Source organism: Anabrus simplex, chromosome 1 (assembly GCF_040414725.1).
Source record: "Anabrus simplex isolate iqAnaSimp1 chromosome 1, ASM4041472v1, whole genome shotgun sequence".
NCBI lineage: Eukaryota > Metazoa > Arthropoda > Insecta > Orthoptera > Tettigoniidae > Anabrus > Anabrus simplex.
Genome location: NC_090265.1, coordinates 1701612803 through 1701638341, shown reverse-complemented (window position 1 = coordinate 1701638341; position 25539 = coordinate 1701612803).

Below are 25539 nucleotides of genomic sequence, written 5' to 3'. Positions count from 1 at the left end.
CGAAACGGCTAGATACAGTAGATCACGATCAAACTTCATATATTGAGTATACTCGTTCAGGGGAAGGTTTAGATATGCATATACTATAGAAATCATTCAATAGAATGGGGGATTTATAGGGATATCACAACATGTTTCTTCCGCTTTCTCTTATACTATTGGTTTTCTGTAAAATCCGTGCACTATATGTGAAACGTCGCTTCATATTGAATAACTGTTTTAATGTAAATATTTCGCTTGGTCGCTGGACACTCCTTCGTGTGAGGGAAAGTTCTAGGATGTTCAAATGTACAGTGTTACTTTTAGGCCCCGGATAATGTCGATATTTGGAGGCAATTTCAATGATTTGCCGTCCTCCGTTTCGAGGTACTTACTAAAGGTTAAGTCATTTCACAAAGCCGATTACACAATCGCTGCTCAATTTGGAAAGATCTTCAACTTTGGTCCTATGCCTTATAGTCGTATCTCGACTTTTTACACTTTAGATAGCGCAGCATTTCTCGATTATAATCAAATCTCTCCAACTCAGTTGTGACTGGGGTTAGGAAATGGCACCTGTCATTATTATAAAACTATCCATCTCTATTGTGAATTGCACTTGACAAGTGAACTTGCCTTTATAGAAGAAACTACCGAACTCGATTGTGAATGGCTGTAGGAAATGTGACCTGCCATTACCATAAAAATTTCTCCAACGTGAACCTTACATCGGAAACAACGCATGGGATCCTCAGTAGTATAATACAGGGATTCGGCCGCCACCGCCACCTCCGGCTCCCAGTGGCCACCTCCACCTCAGCCAGTGGCCTCTTCCAGTACTGCCAACTTAACCTAACTAGCGCGACAGTACTGCCAACTTAACCTAACTAGCGCGAAATTTGAATTTGTAAACAAAGCCACGTGCTTTTTGACAGCTGTCATCGACAACAACGCATCGCTAACCTCAGTACTGCCATCTTGACGGGCCTAAACCTCAGTAGTGCCAACTTAACCTAACTAGCTCGAGATAAACAAAGCCACGTGCTTTTTGACAACCACGTGCTTTTTGACAGATTTGTAAACAAAGCCACGTGCTTTTTGACAGACAACAACGCATCGCAAACCTCAGTACTACCATCATGACGGGCCTAAACCTCAGTAGTGCCAACTTAACCTAACTAGCATGAGGTAAACAAAGCCACGTGTTTTTTGACAGCCACGTGCTTTTTGACAGATTTGTAAACAAAGCCACGTGCTTTTTGACAGGCAACAACGCATCGCTAACCTCAGTACTGCCATCTTGACGGGAATAAACCTCGGTGGTACCAACTTAACCTAACTAGCGAGAGGTAAACAAAGCCACGTGCTTTTTGACAGCCACATGCTTTTTGACAGCTGCCATCCGCCATCTTTGAGCACCGTGCTGCCCTCTTTCGTCACCTGTCATCGGCAGTGCTGCCATCTTGACGGGTCTAAACCTTAGTGCTACCAACTTAACCTAACTAGCGCGAGGTAAACAAAGCCACGTGTTTTTTGACAGCCGTCATCCGCCATCTTTAATCCATAGAGCACAGTGCTGCCCTCTTTAGCTACTTACCTTTGAAATGTGGTGGCGGATAATTTGAAAAATGCTTTTTGACAGCAGCCATATTGCATCGCAAACCTCAGTGCTGCCCTCTTTAGCTAGATACCTGTGGTAGCAGACAATTCCACGTGACAGCAGCCATCTTTAATCAAGAGAGCACCGTGCTGCCCTCTATGTGGTGGCGGCAAATTGAAAAATTCCACGTGCTCTTGTTTGGAAACAAACTCACGTGCTTTTTTGACAGCTACCATCCACCATCTTTAATCAACAGAGCACAGTGCTGTACTCTTTAGCTAGATACCTTTGAAATGTGGTGGCGGCAATTTGAAAAATTATATGTGCTCTTGTTGGGAAACAAAGCTACGTGCTTTTTTTTTGACAGCTGTCATCCGCCATCTTTAATCAATAGAGCACTGTGCTGCTATCATGCGGGCAATTTCGTTAGCTGTCATCCGCCATCTTTAATCCAGAGAGAACAGTGCTGCCCTCTATGTGGTGGCGGCAAATTGAAAAATTCCACGTGCTCTTGTTTGAAAACATACTCACGTGCTTTTTTGACAGCTGTCATCCGCCATCTTTAATCCAGAGAGAACAGTGCTGCCCTCTATGTGGTGGCGGTAAATTCCATGTGCTTTACAAACCTATGTGCTTTTCTGACAGCTGTCATCCGCCATCTTTAATCTAGAGAGAACAGTGCTGCACTCTATGTGGTGGCGGTAAATTCCATGTGCTTTACAAACCTATGTGCTTTTCTGACAGCTGTCATCCGCCATCTTTAATCTAGAGAGAACAGTGCTGCACTCTATGTGGTGGCGGCAAATTCCACGTGCTTTACAAACCTATGCGCTTTTCTGTCATCCACCATCTTTAATCTAGAGAGAACAGTGCTGCACTCTATGCGGTGGCGGCAAATTCTACGTGCTTTACAAACCTATGCGCTTTTCTGTCATCCACCATCTTTAATCTAGAGAGAACAGTGCTGCACTCTATGTGGTGGCGGCAAATTCTACGTGCTCTTATTTGGAAACAAATTCTACTCGCTCTTCAGCTGTCATCTATTATCTTTAATCAAGAGAGCACCGTGCTGCCCTCTTTGTGGTGGCGGATAATTTGAAAAAATTCTTTTCGACAAGCAGCCATCTTTAATCCAGAGAGAACAGTGCTGCCCTCTTTAGCTACTTACCTTTGAGGCGGTTAATTTGAAAAATTCTTTTTGACAAGCTGCCATCTTTAATCCAGAGAGAACAGTGCTGCCCTCTTTAGCTACTTACCTTTGAGGCGGTTAATTTGAAAAATTCTAGCTGCCATCTTTAATGAAAAGGGAATCGTGGTGCTATCTTGCGGGTAATATTTTACGTCACAGCTGTCATCCACCATCTTGCATTGCTAACCTTAGTGCTGCCCTCTTTAGCTACTTACCTTTGACAAGCTGTCACCCGCCATATTGCATCGCAAACCTCAGTGCTGAACTCTATGTGGTGGCGGATAACTTGAAAAAATCTTTTTGACAAGCAGCCATCTTTAATCAACAGAGCACCGTGCTGCCATCTTTAGCTACCACCATCTTACATCGCTTACCTCGCTGCTGCATTCTATGTGATGGCGGTTAATTCGAACAAGTTTAATCACGCATCGGGTAAGCTAGAGTAAGCACGTGCTGCAGTGATGACGTTATCATGCATGTTTAAACCCGTTCGTTGACTAAAAGCTTTAGTCTTCGGGAAACAGTGATAGAGTGTGGAGTGCAAACATGACGAAAACATTAATAGTTGATGTGCAAGGCTTTAAAGTAAACGGAAACAAGTTTGTGTTTAAAGAGGTGGCTGTGTTAGATTGCTGTGTGTTGTGGGCACCAAAACTTGTTAGTTTAGTATTTAGTCCACCGTTCCCTTACTGTTTGCAAACAGATGAAGATAAAAAGCAGACTCAGTGGATTGAAAACAATTTAGGTTTGAAGTGGGAAGAAAAAGGAATACCTTATCGTTTTCTACCTTTAATGATGAATGCACATTTGTCAAGAGCAGATCTTGTTCTTTTAAAGGGTTGTGAAAAGAAAGAATGGTTGCGTGATTTTCTACCATCATCATGTGAAGTTATCGACATGTATGAATTGGGGTGCCCATCATTTAATACTCTTCCGAAAGAGCATAGTAGAGAAACAACTAAACAGTCTTTACAACATGTATGCATGCTCTTTGATTGGTTGTGTCGCAGTGCATGTCGGGAAGTGAACAACATATGTAAAGTGCAGTGTCGAAATAACCTTAGTGTAAAAGAAACATTTGTAGAGTAAAGACATCATGTCATTTCTAACAGATACTAAGTGTAACGCAGTTGAAAAGGCGATCGTAAAGTTTTATGCATGCAAAAAGAAACTAAACACTTTTACTGAAGAAGAGTTAAATGCATTACCAAAGGCATTTTTGGTCAATGTAGCTGCGAATGCTGTAAAGAAGATTTGGGATAAGGTGCCTCGTGAGTGGACTCAAGATCCTGTTTTGTCAGAGCTTCAAACGTGTAGTTTACATCATGAACACGTGAGTTTAGCTAGAAGACCTTCTGTGAGACAGTGCCGTACATGTCAACTAATTAAACTGTATCACGGACCTAAAACTAACGAGTTGTCTTCGCTTATAAACACTTATCATGGCTGTGGAGAGAGTAAACAAGGAAAAGGTGAAGAAACGTGCTGGGAGAAAGATGAGGAAGCATGTTGGGCGTGGACTCATCAATAGAGTGATTGATCTTCTTTTCTTCGTGCTTCATCTCCCCTGCGGCCCTAGAACACGTTCGCCTGATACGTAGTTACATGCTGCCTGCATAGAGTGTAGCTGTTAAAATCTGCTTCGTAAAGTTATGCTGTGTGTGTGTGTGTGTGTATGTGTTATTACCTAGTGCTTTAGCTGCTCAGAAGAATATAGCAGCACTTGTCGTTGTTGGTGCAATAAAACGAAAAACTGAGTGACAAAGACCGTAACATGAACAAAGGATAAAAATGTATGTATATAGTCTAAAATAAATATGAATTGTCAAAACATATTACAGGTGTTGTTTAATCCTACAGCATGTCCTAGTGACTTAGAAGAAAGGAAACGTAGAGGATTAAAAGAAAACACACATAAGATTTAAAGTACATCCTCTTTATTAATCCATGAATTAAAGCTGTTATTAAAACCAAGCCATTTAACATACAGTTTATTACCACGACGTCGAATAACACGTTCAACTAAATAGTGATCAGGATATTTTGTTTTCTGCAGTTCTTCGATGTAGAATCCTCCTTCAATAGGCTGTCCTCTGAGATCGCGAAGTAAATACGTAACTGGATTAGTAAGCTTAACACTTCTGATTTGAAAAATTTCAGTGCTCCAGTTAGGTGTGTATCCTTTTGCAAAGATAGACTTGTGTTGCTGATGCGAACGAAATCACCTTCTTTAAAGCGATAGCGACGTGGATCAGCTGTTTTGATTACAAGATGAATAGCATCTAGACGAGGTGTTTTCTTTGTAACAAGACGTGGCTTTGTTCCGATAGTGCGATGAGGTGTATCGTTGTAGGTAGATAAAAGTCTAGGTAGCAGATCAATCCAACGATATGAACCTTGCGCTGTAAATTCTCGCCACATCATTGTTTTGAGTGTACGATTAAAGCGTTCTACAACACTTGCCTTGAGATTACTGAACGTAGAGTAGTGTTGAATGCCAAGTAACTTGAGGTAAGAAGAAAAATCCTTGTTGTAAAACTCTTTACCTTGATCAGTTTGAAGGAGCCTTGGGCAGCGTTTCGATTCTTCAACAATATGTTTAAATGCTTCTTTAACTTGAGCTGCTGTTTTAGAACGCACGGGTTGTGCAAAAGCAAACTTTGAGTACACATCGATAACAGTAAGTAGATACTTATAGCCCTTATTACTAGAAGCATATGGAATCATTTCTACTAAGTCTGCTTGCCAGAGATCATCTTTCCCTCGTGTAATAACGCGTCTGCGACAGTAGGTGCGACGTGCTGGTTTATGTAACTCATGTGCGATGTTTACCTTTACAGGTGAGATCTTCTCTTGACGAGCCATTATAAAATAATACCGGCATAACGTAGTTCTCTTTCTATTTCTAGAATTTCTGATCCGTGACCAGTGTGACCAGCCTCTTGCGATGCTCTTAAAAGTTGTAATCGTTCAACGAGTAAGTTTGGGTCATTCCAGTATCTTACATCCACATACGGCAACAAAGGCTTGTAGATAACGTCTAGACTACGTGCAGTCGGAAACAGCTTAGAAATAAACTCACGATACTTGTAACTGTTATTCGCATTTACAGCTTCTGTTCTCTTGTAATTACGTCGTGTTGCATCGGTAGCAAAAAGTATTGCTTTATACTTTTTAAGATCATCTTGTAAAATTATATCCTTGTCAGGTATTCGTGAGAAAAGAAGTTCTAAGAGTCCTTTCGTAGGTTTATAGGTAACACCTTTTACAATGAGTTTGTTGCTATTAATCTTAACATTTGAATTTCCTATCCGGAAACAGTCATCTTCGTAGCGAATACCATAGGTAGTGTCAGTTTGTCCTGTAAAAAGTTTTTCTATATAAGGTGCAAAGAGAGATCCATAGGTATCTTGAATAAAAGTTCTAAACTGATTGCGATATTCTGGTGTAATCATAACCTCAGACAAAGATGGTAGATTTTGCGTCGATGTAGTAGGTGTTTCTGCAATAACATCTGTAGTTAAAAACTCAACACGCTTAGATGGTGATGCATCATTAAGTTCTTCTTCTTCTTCTTCCTTATCTTCCTCTTCTTGATCTACATCCTGCTTCTTCTCTTCCGTATCTTCTTCATGCTTTTCTTCTTCATGCTTCTCTTTATGATATGATGTTTGCATAGAAGCAAAACTTGAAGTAGACTGCGGTAATGAAGTAGAATTAAAAATTTCTTTGAGTGGTGTACTTAGTTGTGTTTTTAAAAATAAATCCGTGTCTGCTTGAATACGTTTAAGCTCTTTAAATTTCCGTCGAATATTGTTTCGAGCTTGGATGATATGTTTTGTGATCTCCTTGCTAGATGTTAACATGATGGTGGTTTTTAATCAAGTAGTTACTGTAATTCTGTGTTAATGCATATAAAATGATCGAAACCCATGCGATATCGTCCATGCTGTACATCACTTTCTTTATCAATAACTAAAAAGCTGTAACGGTGTAATGACCAACATTTAGCACACATACGTTTAAAGTCATCGAATGTCATATCAGTGTTAACATGATCATTATACACATGTCGCATGTTGCGCTCATCTTGCCGAAAAAGCACAATAACATTTGCGTTGTCGCGTATCAACTGCTTGGGCACACGAGAATAGGTTTGGCACAAATAGATGCAATCAACATATTTATGTCGACCCATACTAAAGAATGCACGAATAACGTTTTGCTGTTCTGTTGCGACATCATCAAAGATCATTAGAGAATTAGGAAGCACATCGTCTGGTGATGGTACTTGCTCATGTGAATTAAATTTAATATATCTTATTCCATCTTTAACTAGATCGTGCATTACAGTTTGTAGAATAGTATATAGCGGCTGATAGAGTGACTTTGCGAAAACGTAAATATTCTCGAAGCGTATACCATTTACAGAAGTAATAAGTGTGAGTAAAAGATTTGTTTTACCGCATCCCGACGGACCTGATATAATACATCGCACAGTAAAAGGAAACAACGTTCCATGACGTTTTCTTGTAGTTGTACTAGAACTAGGTAAGAGATGTGGTACAATGTCGGTAACAGGTAGCGTGTCTTGCTGCTTTATAATCTTCATGATAACTGAATCATAAAGTACGTAATAGTAATATATATATATATTAAACGAAACAAGAGGCAACGGTTAGTTTATGATTTGCTCTTGACTAGTAAAGTCGTGTCCAGCATGGTGAAACAACGATATCCAAACGACATGAAGAAGAAGAAGAAAGTAAAAACTGTTGGATGGAAAGATGTTGTAAAGGCTGCGCAAAAAGCTATTCGAGGGGAATACAATCCTCGTGTAGCTATTACTAAGGCGTTACGCGCAGCAAGAGCGAGAATTTCTCCAAAGTGCAGAGCAATATTTAGTAAACGTGCGCGAATTATTCCTGTACCAAAACGAGGAGGATTTCTTCCTGCGCTGTTTGCTGGCTTAGCAGCTTTAGGGTCATTGCTAGGTGGTGCTAGTGCTGTAGCGAGAACTGTCAAAGCTGTAGAAGAAGCGAAACAACAGTTGAAAGAGAGTGAACGTCATAACAAGACGATGGAGGCAATTGCGTTACGAGGCAAAGGTGTGAACATGAAGCTAGCGCCATACAAGAAAGGGCTTGGTATCTACATTTCTCCAAAAAACGTCTACTGAATGCACTGCCATATCGAGCTCTAACGCATGATGAAGTTTTTACGTTTGCTAAACAACTAGGAATTCATTATTTTCGAGGAGTGTATATGCGTGATCAACTACCAGCACGTCCACGTGAACGTGAAAGTGCCGTAATTAACTTGGACGACAGTCGTGGACCTGGAACTCATTACGTTGCTTATGTAAAACGTAAATCTAAAGTATGGTATTTTGATAGCTATGGAGATTTACCTCCTCCTTTTGAGCTCATACGTTATTTCGGAAGCAGTGCAGACATTGTTTACAATAAAAACCGTGTGCAAAACTTTAATACACGCATGTGCGGACGATTATGTCTTATGTTCTTATATCAAACCCAGACAGTAGAGAAAGTGTATTAGTGTCTACGTGATGACGAACAGTGAAAGAACGTTTGCTGTACGTGGAGAAGGACCTGAAACAACTATCTATTTTAATCCGCCAATCGAACTTGGTTATCAGCCGCATAGTCTTGGACTAGTATCGTTTGAAAGCTACAATAAAATCTATAATGTGCGTGATGGTTTAAACAAGTTCTATTACGATGAGTATGTGCTAACACTACCCTCAGGTAGTTATACAGTAGATGATATTCACGACTATATTGAAAGTACGTTAATTGATCAGTTTGGGGAAGATAGTTTTAGTAATCATAATTACAAGTTCTCAATCACTATAAGCAACATTACGCACAAATGTGTTATTGAATCATCATTTAAGATTGACTTCAAATCACAACCTGATTCGATTGGTCCACTGCTTGGATTTTCATCGAGGGAGCTCCTACCGAACGTACGTTACGAGTCTGATCAACCTATAAAACTCTTCGATGATTATAATGTGAACATTACTTGTAATATTATTACAGACTTGAATAGTAATCTACAACCTTCGCACGTCCTGCACGACTTTATTGTTACAGAGGAACGTGGATATACTATTTGTGAGAAACCAGCAGTAGTTCTTTATCATCCTGTGTCTGTAAAACACATTAGCAACATTACTCTTAGACTTGTAAATAAACATAATCAGCTTATTCATTTAGATCAGCACGCGTACGTAGCTTACAAACTACATCTTAAACCAGTATGAAAACCATCTATAAAACACGGTGTACATTCCGAAGGCATACTACATGTGTGCAGAGACTCATCGAGTTAACAGATACCCATAAGCAGATACTCCAAGATTTAGGATATACACTACTACAACAGAATGGAAGAAATGCTAGACATTACGAATACAGTAGAAAGTCGTGAAGGTGTAGTACGAAGTGAGCTTCATTCTTATCAACCTTTTACGTTTGGATTAAATAACAATGATGAAATTCATTTTATTATTAATCAACAAGATGTTTACACCTTACCACACGAAAGCTACCTCTATATTGAAGGACGATTAGAAAAGTCTGATGGAAGTGGACCAAGCACTTCACAACTAAACAACCATGCTCTAGCTTTTCTCTTTTCTGAAGCGCGATATGAAGTAAATAATGTTGAAATAGATCGAACGAAGAATGTTGGTATTACAAGCGCAATGAAACTCTACCCTTCTTTCTGTGATGAAGAAAGTAATCTTTTGCGGATGGCTGGATGGTGTCCAAAATCTACTAACAACTGGATGATTAATGAGGATGGAACTTTTACGGGTATGTTATCACTGAAACATATTTTTGGATTCGCAGAAGACTTTACACGTATTATAATCAACGTAAAACAAGAGCTTATTCTAATCCGTGATCGAAGTGATTACAATTCTCTTAAAGCAGTAGAAACACCTGTAGAATCGAAAATAACACTGCATCGTATACTGTGGCGGATCCCACATGTAACCTTATCTGATCGTGAAAAACTTCGATTGCTCAAGATTGTAGAAAATGATACACCATTACCTATACGTTTTAGAAGTTGGGAGCTGCATGAATATCCTGTGTTACCACCTACAAACAAGCATAGCTGGGCAGTTAAAACATCACGTTTTACTGAGAAGCCCTTGTACATTATTTTTGGATTTCAAACTAATCGTAAATTCAATCACGAAAAAGATAGCTCACTGTTTGATCACTGCAAATTAAGACACGTTAGACTATATCTCAATGGAATTACGTATCCCTACGAAAACATCGACATTAACTTTGAGAAAAATAAGTTTGGGATGCTCTATGACATGTTTTGTAAATTTCAATCATCGTATTATCAGAAAGAAGATCGTCCGCTATTTACACCTCAAGAATTTAAAAATAAAGCACCGATTGTAGTTATAGACTGCTCTTATCATGAAGAATCTATAAAAGAATCTCCAGTTGATATTCGTTTAGAATTTGAAACATCTGAAAACATTCCTGCTAACACAGCAGCCTATTGTCTTATTATTCATATGAGTGATGTTACTTACCATCCGCTAACGAATATTGTTACGAGACTATAAATAAGAATAGATCTTTATCATTTTCATTAGTGTGTGCTTCGACATCGTACGCTATGGAACAAAACTGTAAATGTGCATGCTGTTTGCATGCTCATACGCAACATCTTATTTATGTTTCACGAGTGAGTGAGGCTATTAAGATGTTCTATAAACGTAGATCATCGATGCCGAAACATCTTATTCAATACTTACCACCAGGATTTTTATATACGTACGCTGCCTCTTACGTACATAATTTTTGGGACATCCTTCCTCTACACAGTAAGATGTCAATCGAAGTAGCTTTATGCAGAACTTCTGAGCGACATTACAAGCATCGAGGAGAAAATGGTGATGATGATTGGGATGGACCAAATCCGAGGATTGAACACTGTACACAGTGTATGAATGAACTTTCTCTAGTACTTCATGATGATGATGATGATGATTCCGAAAAGGAATAACAGCAAGGTAAGAAGTACATGATCTTCTCTGTAAAGCATAACATACTTAGTATAATATATTTCTAAATGCTTTGTTTAATTTGAATGTTGCAGGAGGCATTTCGGAAGCATACGTTGTTAAGAAGCACACCAACCTTGTCAGCAGCAAAAACGAACACTGTTGTAGTACATTTGTAAATAAATATTTGATCGCATTCAAAAAATGTTGTACTTATTGCATTGCTTTACACCGACTTACTCTTAAGAAAAACGATCAGGTCTAAACATGCACAATGACGTCATCACAACAGCACTTGCTTACTCTAGCTTTCCCGATGCATGTTTAAACTCGTTCGAATTTACCGCTACCACATTCCTTTACATCGACTTACTCTTAAGAAAACGGACAAGTCTAAACATGTATGATGATGTCATCACTGCAGCACGTGCTTACTCTAGCTTACCCGATGCGTGATTAAACTTGTTCGAATTAACCGCCATCACATAGAGTGCAGCAGCGAGGTAAGCGATGTAAGATGGTGGTAGCTAAAGATGGCAGCACGGTGCTCTGTTGATTAAAGATGGCTGCTTGTCAAAAAGATTTTTTCAAGTTATCCGCCACCACATAGAGTGCAGCACCGAGGTTTGCGATGCAATATGGCGGGTGACAGCTTGTCAAAGGTAAGTAGCTAAAGAGGGCAGCACTAAGGTTAGCAATGCAAGATGGTGGATGACAGCTGTGACGTAAAATATTACCCGCAAGATAGCACCACGATGCCCTTTTCATTAAAGATGGCAGCTAGAATTTTTCAAATTAACCGCCTCAAAGGTAAGTAGCTAAAGAGGGCAGCACTGTTCTCTCTGGATTAAAGATGGCAGCTTGTCGAAAAGAATTTTTCAAATTAACCGCCTCAAAGGTAAGTAGCTAAAGAGGGCAGCACTGTTCTCTCTGGATTAAAGATGGCTGCTCGTCGAAAAGAATTTTTTCAAATTATCCGCCACCACAAAGAGGGCAGCACGGTGCTCTCTTGATTAAAGATGATAGATGACAGCTGAAGAGCGAGTAGAATTTGTTTCCAAATAAGAGCACGTAGAATTTGCCGCCACCACATAGAGTGCAGCACTGTTCTCTCTAGATTAAAGATGGTGGATGACAGAAAAGCGCATAGGTTTGTAAAGCACGTAGACTTTGCCGCCACCGCATAGAGTGCAGCACTGTTCTCTCTAGATTAAAGATGGTGGATGACAGAAAAGCGCATAGGTTTGTAAAGCACGTGGAATTTGCCGCCACCACATAGAGTGCAGCACTGTTCTCTCTAGATTAAAGATGGCGGATGACAGCTGTCAGAAAAGCACATAGGTTTGTAAAGCACATGGAATTTACCGCCACCACATAGAGTGCAGCACTGTTCTCTCTAGATTAAAGATGGCGGATGACAGCTGTCAGAAAAGCACATAGGTTTGTAAAGCACATGGAATTTACCGACACCACATAGAGGGCAGCACTGTTCTCTCTGGATTAAAGATGGCGGATGACAGCTGTCAAAAAAGCACGTGAGTATGTTTTCAAACAAGAGCACGTGGAATTTTTCAATTTGCCGCCACCACATAGAGGGCAGCACTGTTCTCTCTGGATTAAAGATGGCGGATGACAGCTAACGAAATTGCCCGCATGATAGCAGCACAGTGCTCTATTGATTAAAGATGGCGGATGACAGCTGTCAAAAAAAAGCACGTAGCTTTGTTTCCCAACAAGAGCATATAGAATTTTTCAAATTGCCGCCACCACATTTCAAAGGTATCTAGCTAAAGAGTACAGCACTGTGCTCTGTTGATTAAAGATGGTGGATGGTAGCTGTCAAAAAAGCACGTGAGTTTGTTTCCAAACAAGAGCACGTGGAATTTTTCAATTTGCCGCCACCACATAGAGGGCAGCACGGTGCTCTCTTGATTAAAGATGGCTGCTGTCACGTGGAATTGTCTGCTACCACAGGTATCTAGCTAAAGAGGGCAGCACTGAGGTTTGCGATGCAATATGGCTGCTGTCAAAAAGCATTTTTCAAATTATCCGCCACCACATTTCAAAGGTAAGTAGCTAAAGAGGGCAGCACTGTGCTCTATGGATTAAAGATGGCGGATGACGGCTGTCAAAAAACACGTGGCTTTGTTTACCTCGCGCTAGTTAGGTTAAGTTGGTAGCACTAAGGTTTAGACCCGTCAAGATGGCAGCACTGCCGATGATAGGTGACGAAAGAGGGCAGCACGGTGCTCAAAGATGGCGGATGGCAGCTGTCAAAAAGCATGTGGCTGTCAAAAAGCACGTGGCTTTGTTTACCTCTCGCTAGTTAGGTTAAGTTGGTACCACCGAGGTTTATTCCCGTCAAGATGGCAGTACTGAGGTTAGCGATGCGTTGTTGTCTGTCAAAAAGCACGTGGCTTTGTTTACAAATCTGTCAAAAAGCACGTGGCTGTCAAAAAACACGTGGCTTTGTTTACCTCATGCTAGTTAGGTTAAGTTGGCACTACTGAGGTTTAGGCCCGTCATGATGGTAGTACTGAGGTTTGCGATGCGTTGTTGTCTGTCAAAAAGCACGTGGCTTTGTTTACAAATCTGTCAAAAAGCACGTGGTTGTCAAAAAGCATGTGGCTTTGTTTATCTCGAGCTAGTTATGTTAAGTTGGCACTACTGAGGTTTAGGCCCGTCAAGATGGCAGTACTGAGGTTAGCGATGCGTTGTTGTCGATGACAGCTGTCAAAAAGCACGTGGCTTTGTTTACAAATTCAAATTTCGCGCTAGTTAGGTTAAGTTGGCAGTACTGTCGCGCTAGTTAGGTTAAGTTGGCAGTACTGGAAGAGGCCACTGGCTGAGGTGGAGGTGGCCACTGGGAGCCGGAGGTGGCGGTGGCGGCCGAATCCCTGTATTATACTACTATCCTCCCCGTTTTGTTTCTCGGATAGCGCTAAGAGACATACAATTTAATGTCATCTTACTCACAGCGTGTACAGTAACTTCCATAAAACTCTGCATACAAGGTAGAATACCGGAGCGAAGCACGGGTACATTTGTTAGTATTATAAAGATAACCTCTATTCCATACCTTTCTAAAATGATAACTATGTAAATTAATGAAGCGTTTAACGGTAACTCAACGTAAACATCGTTTCATGTTTTGTTTACGATAAAGAATCAACGAGAAAATGGGTGGTTAATATGAAAAGAAAGATACCCCTTTTAGCTTCGTGAAAATGAAACGAGCATAAGTATGTCTCTCGGTCATGGCCACCCGGGAACATCTGTTAATCTCAGCACGGTTGCTAGATAACATTGTCCGACCATCCATCCATACCTTTCATCGCAGCCTGCACGGTTGCTAGGTAACATTGTCTGACCATCCATCCATACATTTCATCGCAGCATTCACGGTTGCTAGGTAACATTGTCTGCCCATCCATCCATACCTTTCATCGCAGCATTCACGGTTGCTAGGTAACATTGTCTGACCATCCATCCATACCTTTCATCGCAGCCTGCACGGCTGCTAGGTAACATTGTCTGACCATCCATCCATACCTTTCATCGCGGCATGCACGTTTGCTAGGTGAAATTATCTGGCCATCCATCCATACCTTACATCGCAGCCTGCACGGTTGCTAGGTTACATTTTCTGACCATCCATACGTACCTTACATCGCAGCCTGCACGGTAGCTAGGGTTACACTTCCGTCATACTAATTTATTCAAGCTAACTTCCGTAACGCAAATTTCCAGATGACTCGCAGCTACAAGACACATTCATAAACAATGTTTCCAGAAGGAAATTATCATTCAATTTCATCGATTGCTAATATTAAAAACATTTAAGTTCTTTGGGACTTTTCAATCATGAAATTACCAGCGTTTCGTCCCAGTGTAGCAGTGGGCTCATCAGTTGGATTGCTGCACCTTTCCAAGACTCTGGTGCCTGGCGCGCCTTTGAGACACCACTACAAGCTTCCTATCTAGGACAGTTCAGTAGTGGTGGACTAGAGGAAGCTATGCCTCCACTTGTGTAAATGCTTGCTATTTTGATATTTTAGCCTTCTCTAGTGTAACATGTATGGCAAGAAAGCAAATACATTAATAATCCAACATAAATATAACTTATATTGCACTATTGTTTATAAATCATTTCCTTAGATTTGAACTTAAATATTTTCACGGTTACAGCAAGGTATTGGTTTTATAGCTTCTAGTTTGATCACATTTCTCCAATGATATCTTAAAAACATTACGCGGTTATGTTGTATGAGAAATATTCTTGAAAGATTACTTATTTTTCAATTTGCATATTCCAGTGCTTGGCTTGCCTTGGGGTTCATTGCAAGCCCCTAATTAGTAGTAACAGAAGAATTATTTTAAGATGTCTGAAGAAATATTTTAAGGTATCCAAACAATCTGGTTACAATGATCGCCCGGCCTTGACAATAAAATCTGGTTTTATTCACAAGCTCCCTGTCTGCACGACCTTACAGAGCTGCTAGAAGGAGAGCCTCTTTAATGATGACGAACAATTCCCTGCAGCTTCTCTGACCCTGGCACCACGATGTGGTAATTGTTTCCCTGCGAACTCAGCTTGTGGCTGCACCGAACTGTGTGGGCGAGCCCGCTAATGGAACACCCCACGTGCGACTGATGTCTGTCTAGGCAATTAGTCTCAAGTTCCATCCGTGTCAATACATCACTGCCCGACCTGACCGCCAACTAGTAATCAATAGAAATCTGTCAAAATAATTAGAGTTCTGTTCACGTTAGCTATCGAGGTAGGTAAGTGCGATAATTTTCTTGAGGAGGAGCAAAGAGATAAAAATATAGCATGCTTCCGCTTAGAGCTTTCTCAATACTTCTCTTATTGAGTTAGGTATGAAAAAGTGTAACAGGATATTTTGACCTGAGTATATTCTTTAAAGAACATTTTAATCCAGGAACCACTAAGGAATGATCTGTTATGCAGATGAGTAAATGCTCATGTCAATTTAAAAAATTGGAAATAAGTTGTATTAATCTAAAATGAGATTGCATTATTGCTACAAATATAACTATAAATGGGAACTAATAAGTATTTTACAAGAGAAAATTTGCTGAAGTTCCAGAAAAATTGGTAAGATCAGAACAGTGATTAGATATTTATTATTTCTTGATAGAGGCTTAACGACACACTCATAAATCGAAGGTTTTCGGTAACACAAGGTTGGAAAAGGTTTGAATTGGGGAACATCGCGGTCGTAGACGTAATTAAGTTATAGGACAGCACATGATAACGCACAACATTCACTCAGTTCCAGAGATATCTACACAGATCTAAGAAAAATCACATCGAAAATAAAAGAAGGTCTCTAAATATTAAAGAAGCAATTGAAATTTACACCGCAAAAAAGGCTAACCAAACCACCGTCATTGATCGTACATAGCTAAAAGTTCCCCCCTCGTCTCCCTACTTAATTAACTTCTAAACAACATTTCACACATTTTGCATTAGCGCTTAATGACTTCCACAGGAGGTTACTGTGACTTAAAGGCCGGGAGTGTGGTTTAGGATATTCTTATCTGCAGGATATTCTCTTAATTTACGCAGCGCATTTCGCCGCTCTAGGCGTTCTTGTAGGATAATATTTATCACTAAAAATAATGTTTTACAAGATACGAATTCAATTCCACACATTCACTTCATCAACATATTTATCTTGGATTTATTCCCCAACACATAAAAATACATCATAACATGAAGAAACAACATTTTCTCCCTCTCTCCGGTCCAATGAACAGAGTCATCAGCCACAACATCCACTTTATTCTCATACTACCCCTCCCCTCTCCAGGGAACAGAGTTCATTTCCCACAGAAGTTCACCTCACCTACCTTCGTAGCTATCAGGACCGAGGAAGGACGCTGGCCAAAGTCAAAACGCAGTTGTTGAAGGTAACGGACGATTAGAAGCGTAGATAAGTACAGAAAAATTTCTATACGGACTACTACAAACATTATTAGTTATTGCTTGCTCATAATATCACCAATTTACAATCACTGACAATTTTAGGCAATGTAAACAGCAATGAACATATATGTGCATGATTTAAATTGAATTGATAGAATCTTAGGATGTTCTTGCAGAACGAAACATGTCATCCTTTAACAGTGTATATATTTCGACAGTTATGTTATAGTGTTATAATTAGTAATTTTGAAGAATGAAAAGACTCTGCATGTTTAGCATTTACAGGAAAAAATGTACATTTTAGAGATATTTCCTCAGATTAGTTATCAAATATGTCTCGCATTACCGACAGAAGATTATGAATTTAGGCAAGGATTTGTGAATCCTACAGATCAAAAACAATAGACACAATTCCGAATAGAATATGCATTGATCATGATAACGACTGGAACACTAAATTTATGAAACGTTAGAGCGAAAGGAAACGCTTTATTACCGGGCACTATACGACTGACTAGCTGGGCAGTCCACGTCTGTGCCTGATGACTGAAGTGGATGGTTAATGTTGATCGGACATAAATAAGTAGCAGTCCTTGGCCTATCCAGTGCAGATATATTTTAAACACGTGATAACGCCCGAGAAGAATGGCCTCCTTGTCTTAGGATAAACAGCTAGCATCATCGAGGAAACATTATTACTACGTTGGAAAACGCCAATTTTGCGATTATTCAGGCAATATTTATAAACATCCATTTCCATTAGTCGGCACTTCGCCTTCGTCAGCAAACGATGTATTCTCAATTGAAGAACGGACAACATATTCAGGGAGAAGAATACTGCCGATATCGGAACATATTACCAACTACGGCCCTAAATATTTGGATCAGCGGAAAAGGCACGAGTCCAATGAAAGAAATGTTAGAATTGAGAATGAAAATCGGAGGACTACTGCAGGGGAGGGATTTGTGGAAAGTAGCACTTTCAAATATGTATTAATTTTAATGTAGTTGCCAATGAGTGAAAATTATGTCAACGTGAAGTATTTTCAGTGCATGTCTAAAAAATTATGTTTTGAGCTGATAACAGTCATAAAAGTTGAACTGTAATGGCCAACTCTTAACAGCAATTCGGCATACTCTTAGAAAAGTACATCATCACACAACAACAAATACAGGGCTTTGAAATTAAAACGCTGCCGGCCACACAGAACTCATAGTGAGCTCTAGATATGAGAAAACTAGGTTCTTGGTCCGGCTCCTAGTTTCGATTCACTGTATGTTTTAAAGAAAATAAAGCACTTAGCGAAAAGGTAAAAAAATCCCCCCCGTATCCTCTTACTTCATCACCCTACTCCAACAAACCTCCCAAACCCGCCGAATCTCCTGGCCAGAGACAAGGCGTTACCTTCTACGTAGCCGTCCTCTATCCCCTTTATGTTTAGCGGGACGCTTCACAGAAGGCATTCTTCTTGAGAGTGGTTTCCAGCACACTCAGCCAAAAGTGACAATGAAACACAGAAACAACACAAAAACTTTATGATGAGAATATCTACTTTTACTTACGGATGTAGATCAAAAGTATTTCTGTTTCCAAATTATAATATGTATTTCATATATCCTTACATCACATTTATATAATTATTTGCCTTTAATAGCTTTTAATATAAATTACGAAATAAAACCTTTTAGAAATAAAACAGTACTAAAATTATGTACATTAGCAAAATATTTTGAATAATTTGAATGGAAGTACATTTTACTTGTAATTAAATGATAGTCTACATGAAAAGTTTCATTATTCTAAAAGAGACCCTTAATTACACATTTTGTGAAATGCCTTTAACTTTAATTTTCACATCATTAAAATCATTTGTTACGTTTCCAAATGCAACGAAAATTCAAACTATCACAGCAAAATTATGATGAGAATATTTACTTTTACTTACGGATGTAGATCAAAAGTATTTCTGTTCCCAAATTATAATATGTATTTCATATATCCTTACATCACATTTATATAATTATTTGCCTTTAATAGCTTTTAATATAAATTACGAAATAAAACCTTTTAGAAATAAAACAGTACTAAAATTATGTACATTAGCAAAATATTTTGAATAATTTGAATGGAAGTACATTTTACTTGTAATTAAATGATAGTCTACATGAAAAGTTTCATTATTCTAAAAGAGACCCTTAATTACACATTTTGTGAAATGCCTTTAACTTTAATTTTCACATCATTAAAATCATTTGTAACGTTTCCAAATGCAACGAAAATTCACACTATCATAGCAAAATTATTAATTTCCTATTAAACTGAAATAAAAGATTTTTGCGATCTTAATCGTTACAAAAGAACATTTCAGTATGTCCGTAACAATAAAGAAATTAAGCTAGGAACATGAGATATCAATACCGAGAACCGCATTTTCGATTCCTAACGAAAAGAAACGTTGCTATAAAGGAGAACTTAATCATTCACATTATCAGGGTGTAGCTTTGAAAATCTCTCATTCATTACGTATCCCTCTGTACTCAGTGTGTGTTCTCTGGCTTCAGTCATGGTTCGAACAAAGATGATTATTGTCGTTGCTACACGTGCTAGCGGGTAGCGGTCTGAACAGGCTCGTCGACTCCTGCAAGCGCAAAATCTTACCTCCACGTTGTGGAGAAACAAGAAAACTGACTTCCGTATAGCCGGTTGCCTGGTAACAGAGGAAGCCGGCCCCGCGGGGTAGGGGTAACGTAACTGCCTCTTACTCGGAGGCCTGGGGTTCGATTTCCGGCCAGGTCAGGGATTTTCACCTGCATCTGAGGGCTGGTTGGAGGTCCATTCAGCCTACGTGATTACAATTGAGGAGCTATCTGACGGTGAGATAGCGGTCCCGGTCTAGGAAGCCAAGAATGACAGCCGAGAGGATCCGTCGTGCTGAGCACACGACGCCTTGTAATTTGTAGACCTTCGGGTTGAGCAGCGGTCCCTTTGCAGGCCATGGCCCTTCGGGGATGTTGCGCCATGGGGCTTGGTTTGGTTTAATAACAGAGGAAAGGCGAAGCAAAGGTCGAGCCGATCTCATGTCCAGTGAGCTCCTGGTCAACACAGGGACCACCTTCCACTGAGTGCTGACAAGTGACGTTTCCGGAGCAGTCTGTACTCCGAGGTCACCCTCTACGGCCCCTAGGAGGAGCTCACTCACTAAGAGATTTCTGTGACCGGTAGCGTATTAGCGTTTTAATTTTAAAGCTCTCCATACGCATGCCATATATCGTTGCCTAGGAACGTGCTTCTTTTGAAATGCGAAGTAAATATAATATAATTTTTCTCTTAATTTTAAAAGAACGTAACATTGCTCATATAATTTAGAAAGCTTTTACTACAACGTAGGATATGTAATACGGATTAAAAGAACTTAAATGGACTCTTTCCATATTTCAGACTCAGCTCCATACCTTATAAAAACACTCAATTCGTACGCTGTTTTTATTTTAATACTTGATAGATAACTATTCTCACATTTATTATTATTACTAAAATGAACTTGTGTCATCGCATTCCTGGAGGTCGTCCAGATTTTTTCAGGCACATACACAATGATGAGCTGCAGGTACTATTTTAATAATTAACAGTCCTAGTGCCTGTTTTAAATTTACAGTAGCATCGAGAATTGAAACTGTACCTCCGAAGTCTGCCGCTAATAGAGCAAAGAATTGAGCAACGGAGAATATTAATAATGATCATGTTGACATCATTACGAAGTTATGCAAAAGTTCATCATTCATTCATAATATATGTAATGCTTTTGTTGAAAGACCTGAAAGATCTAAAAAATGATAAGGATATTTTCTTCACGTTTTTCTATTTTTGACCCAAATGAAAAATCATGTGAACATAGTAAATTTTAGCCCCGACCGATCAAGCCATGTGGCTTGCAAGTATCCAATAGTTTGTTGTTTTCTTAACACACTGAATACGACACATGATTTCAAATCGTATGCGCTTCTCAGTACAGTTCCGATGAAGTGGTAAATAATTCACAACGGCAGTTGACGAAAGTAGACTGTCAGCATCCCTTACTAAAAGTCGAAGTATCAAGGTGAACAACATTCAAGTCATCGGTTTAATGGTCGGTGCGAAAGGTACGATCCAAGGCTTCTTCGCAAAGTTCTGCAAGGACATCCATCTGGACAATTCATTTGTTCCAAGAATTGCAAATACTGCCCTTAAGTGCTCAATTCAAATATTACACAATCGTTACAATGGACCCTAAACTGCAGAGTTTCTGAAATTATTTTCCAAACTGTCTTAATTTAAATTACGACATCATAGAGTTCAGTTGGCTTTGTCTAATGGCAATAATTCAACGAGAACGGTATGTTTTTTTAAATCCAGCAGTAACAATAAGATACTGTGCGTAACAATATAAATACTATTACAGTCAATAACGTCTTGGACTGGCGCTTACAGTGTAGGCAACACAGTTTACACCTATGTACGTACTACAGTTAATATGTTCATGGGTTGGCGTTAACAGTTCAATGATCACATAGTCTTTTGACCTGTATTTTCGCGTCTTTTCACAGTCGTGGTGATCCTGGCGATTTGGACTTAATTATCTCAAACGTTTTGCTAGCGGATTTGTCTAATTTTTGGCAGAACTTTAAATTTTCCCGTTGCTGAAACTACAACATTCTCACGTTCCGCCGCTGACATCAACTACCCTTCACAAAAGAGACCGTAGTTCTGCTTATACTGTACGCATGCAACTGCCTCTTGCTAGGACTAGCGTAGACCTGTCACGGCAACATCCCGTGGTGCAAACTCTCCGCTATAGCGCATCACAACGACACTAGATGACCAGTCCGCTAAGTTAACTCTACTACGTATAAAAAGTGACAGGTGCTGTAACGACCAAGTATTTCTAAGTATTTTGTTTGTTGAAAAAGAACATGCCTGTAAAGTATATAATACTGTATTGATTTGAAGTTGTTTTAAACACCATGAATGATTATAAAAACTGGACCAGAAATCTAATAAATGAGATTCTTTCGTTTTATCTCTTCCAAGTCACTATCCACCACCACATTCTAATAAATTGCGCAATATTATTGCATTGAAATTACAGTAACTTTAAACTTTAGGAGAGGGCTTTAATATGAACCAGAATGTATTGCAAATTACAGGGTGGTCAAAGTAAAATTTTACCGGGAAATATTTATGAGACTGACGTGGAACTGACCTTTGTTAATGAAGAGGGGAACTGCCCCTCACAGAAAATGCTGGAAACAGTAATTTCGATGCACCAATCGCTTGCTGTCAAATGTCTGCGCTTCCGCATCTCCAGCATCTCCCGAGTACGTCGCTTGTCATTACGTGTGAGTGATTGAGAGGAGCAGACGTGTTTAGTGACCGGTTGAATGCAACACAAAATTGTGCTCATGATAAAATAGCGCGTGTTCATTGTCAAGTGTTATGCGAAGCACGATTAGTGGAAAACCAGTGCGAACTGGTGGAGCAAGAGTTTAAGACTGAAAGTGTTTTGGCAAAACCTCCAGCAAAATAATAATAATGTTATTGGCTTTACGCCTACTAACTAATTTCATTTTTTTGGATACGCCAAGGAGCCGGAATGTAGAGCCGCAGGAGTTATTTTATGTTCCAGTAAATCTACTGACACCAGGCTGACGTATTTGACCACCTTCAAATACCACGGGACCGACTTAGAATCGAACCTGCTAAATTAGGGTCAGACTGCCAGTGCCTCAACAGTCTTTGCTACTCACCCCTGCTCCAGTAATGTTTGCAGTGCAAAACTTAGTGGCAAATTGGCGTGAAATGTTCTCTGTAGAGAATGAAAACGGTAACTACCCAAAAAGAGTTCGAACACCAGAAAATATTGCTCGAGTGAAGGAAAGCCTAGAACGAAGTCCGACGAAATCTCAACGCCACTTATCTGTGCAAGTGGGAACTTTTTATTTTTGCTATTTGTTTTACGTCGCACGTCCGACTCATTGGCTGAATGGTCAGCGTACTGGCCTTCGTTTCAGAGGGTCCCGGGTTCGATTCCCGGCCGGGTCGGGGATTTTAATCGCTTATGATTAATCTTCTGGCTCGGGGACTGGGTGTATATGTCCGTCCCAACACTCTCCTAATCATATTCAGACACCACACTACACTACCAACCACCACAGAAACATGCAATAGTGCTTACATCCCTCCATAGAGGGTTGGCGTCAGGAAGGGCATCCGGCTGTAAAAACAGGGCCAAATCCACATGTGCGACGCAGTTCGCACCCGCGACGGCCACAGGTGTGGGAAAAAGCGGCAGGAAAAGAAGAAGAAGAGTTTTACGTCGCACGGACACAGTTAGGTCTTATGGCGACGAAGGGATAGGAAAGGCCTACGAGTGGGAAGGAAGCGGCCGTGAGTTTAATTAAGATACATCCCCAGAATTTTACTGGTGTAAAAAATGGGAAACCACGGAAAACCATCTTCAGGGCAACTGGGAACTAAGGGATCGTCGTGCCGAAATACTATCGAAGAGTACCAGCATCTGTATCCTCACAAATTAACAATGTATGTGTTCAAGCGTCCAGACGAACCTTCGCGTGTTTTCTGAGTGATGTTTAGTCAGGCATTTTAGGTCCTCAGTTTTTAATTTTCTTTTTTGATTTTCATTAACAAGGGTCATCCGGCGTCAGTCCTGTTGTAAATATTTTCCGAGTCAATTTTATTTTGCCAACCGGTATTTACTTAATATTGTTACTAACTTTATAAAGACAGATTTTGTCTTTAATATTTCGTTGTTTTGCACGTCTGCTCTTTGCCTTCGAGCTGTCTCCTGCAGACATTGAAGCTAGCAGTAAATTTTTGTCAGAGCAGTAATTTGCAACTAGTCGAGCTACGTTGGTACGTTGCTCACTCCTAGGCAACGGAAAAGTCTTCACTTATAAATGGAATATTCATGAAATTTTTTTATTTCGCCTTTCAATAGAATAAACATCGTTTAACACGCAGTGAGTGATATGCATTTCCGCCTGTGCATGAGATTATATTACGCTAGTTTGCTTCCACATTTTATCAGACATGGAATTAAACAGGTACAATAAAGCTCTGAAAAGTATTTAATTAAATTTTCACACTTCATACATTAAATAGCGCAAGCTACAACATGTTCAATGTTATCGCTAAGCTCTTAATGTTTACGACCAGACTACGATTTAAAATTCTAATGGAAGTTTAATTTTGCCGGCTTACTGTTTAATCCTATTCATCAAATTGCATAATGGCTTTGAAAGCCCGTTCAAATCCAGCGTCAGCACCATGGTGCCCGTTACGCAGTGTTAAATGAGCATTCATGAATGGGAATATGTGAGTGAAATTATAATGTCTCCCCCGAGCCTTATGCATATGAGGTTTACAGCAGCTGATAGCAAATAAGCGTATCTACCTCACATGAACGTAAGCTCTTTGTGCTGCCTAACAAGAAGGAGTATTGTTACAATTATTACATTGATGTCCAGATGTATGCTTGCAGCGCCAGATAACCAAGAATATATCACACTCCGAGATCGAGAAAATACAACGTGGATAATATTGCTGTAAGTGCCGTACAATTTCTAGTATATGTACAGTCACTCATAAGAAAATGATTTTATGGTATTGTATACGTTCCTCGTAGGTATATTTTCTTCAAGACTAATTTAATTTATAGATACAGGGTGTCCGGCTTTAATGTGTAATAACATGTATTTGAATATCTTGAGAAATATTACATATCATTGTTGGTGGTTTGTTTCTGCAGTTAGAGAAACTCAAGATTTTTTTACATAATTTAATACATCTCCCTATGCGCACCATTAATGGCGCGATAGATGTCCTACCTCTCACCTTGTGGTTGTGTTGCATTGCAGGTGTAGCATTTACAATAGCTGCTCGAATTCTGCATTTAAATGTGAAAACTGAATTTAACTTGTAAATTTAAGTAAGCATCCCAATATACAACTGGGTTGCGAGATAAGTGCCCGATCTCTCTCTCTTCTCTAAGGCGCCGTTCATATTAAGGCGGTATAAGATAAGCGATGTATCGTAAGGAACATAGATACTCGACATGCACAGATAGATACTTGAAATTTAAAGGCAGGCGATAAAAAGAAGGTTCAGAGCCGCGGGATTGTACAACGTATTGCAAGTGACATATCTTTCCAAGTACCACTTGCTGATTTTTTCAGCGATTAGTATCGTACGATATTTCGAACTGTGAACATGACGGAAAGAAGACAAGACAATTCTGTAATTCCTTTCATTAATTTAGTGAAATATCATCAGTGCACCTTGGATTATTCCATTGCCGGATACAAATGTGACGAGTGCCACACGGAGGCAAATTGCATTAAAAATGAAAGAAGCATGTAAATGCATTGTTTAGTTATGTATTTATTGTGTAAGACAGTTAAGTAATCAACCCGTTATATCATTAACTCATAATGAAAAATATTTCTGAACTTTGACACACGAAATTTGTAATTCAATTATAATTCAATTTATTTCAATATTACATTCGAGAATATACAGATACTAGCTGATGTACCCGTGCTTCGCTACGGGATTCTCAGAAAGACTGACTTGGTGGTTTTCCTAACTGAATTCAACATAGGTCATTACAAAAACGTCAGTAGGAATGTAGCGATTGAAAGCAATGTTATCATATAAAATACTCGATCAAATGAAAAACCGCACACTTTCTCTCTTT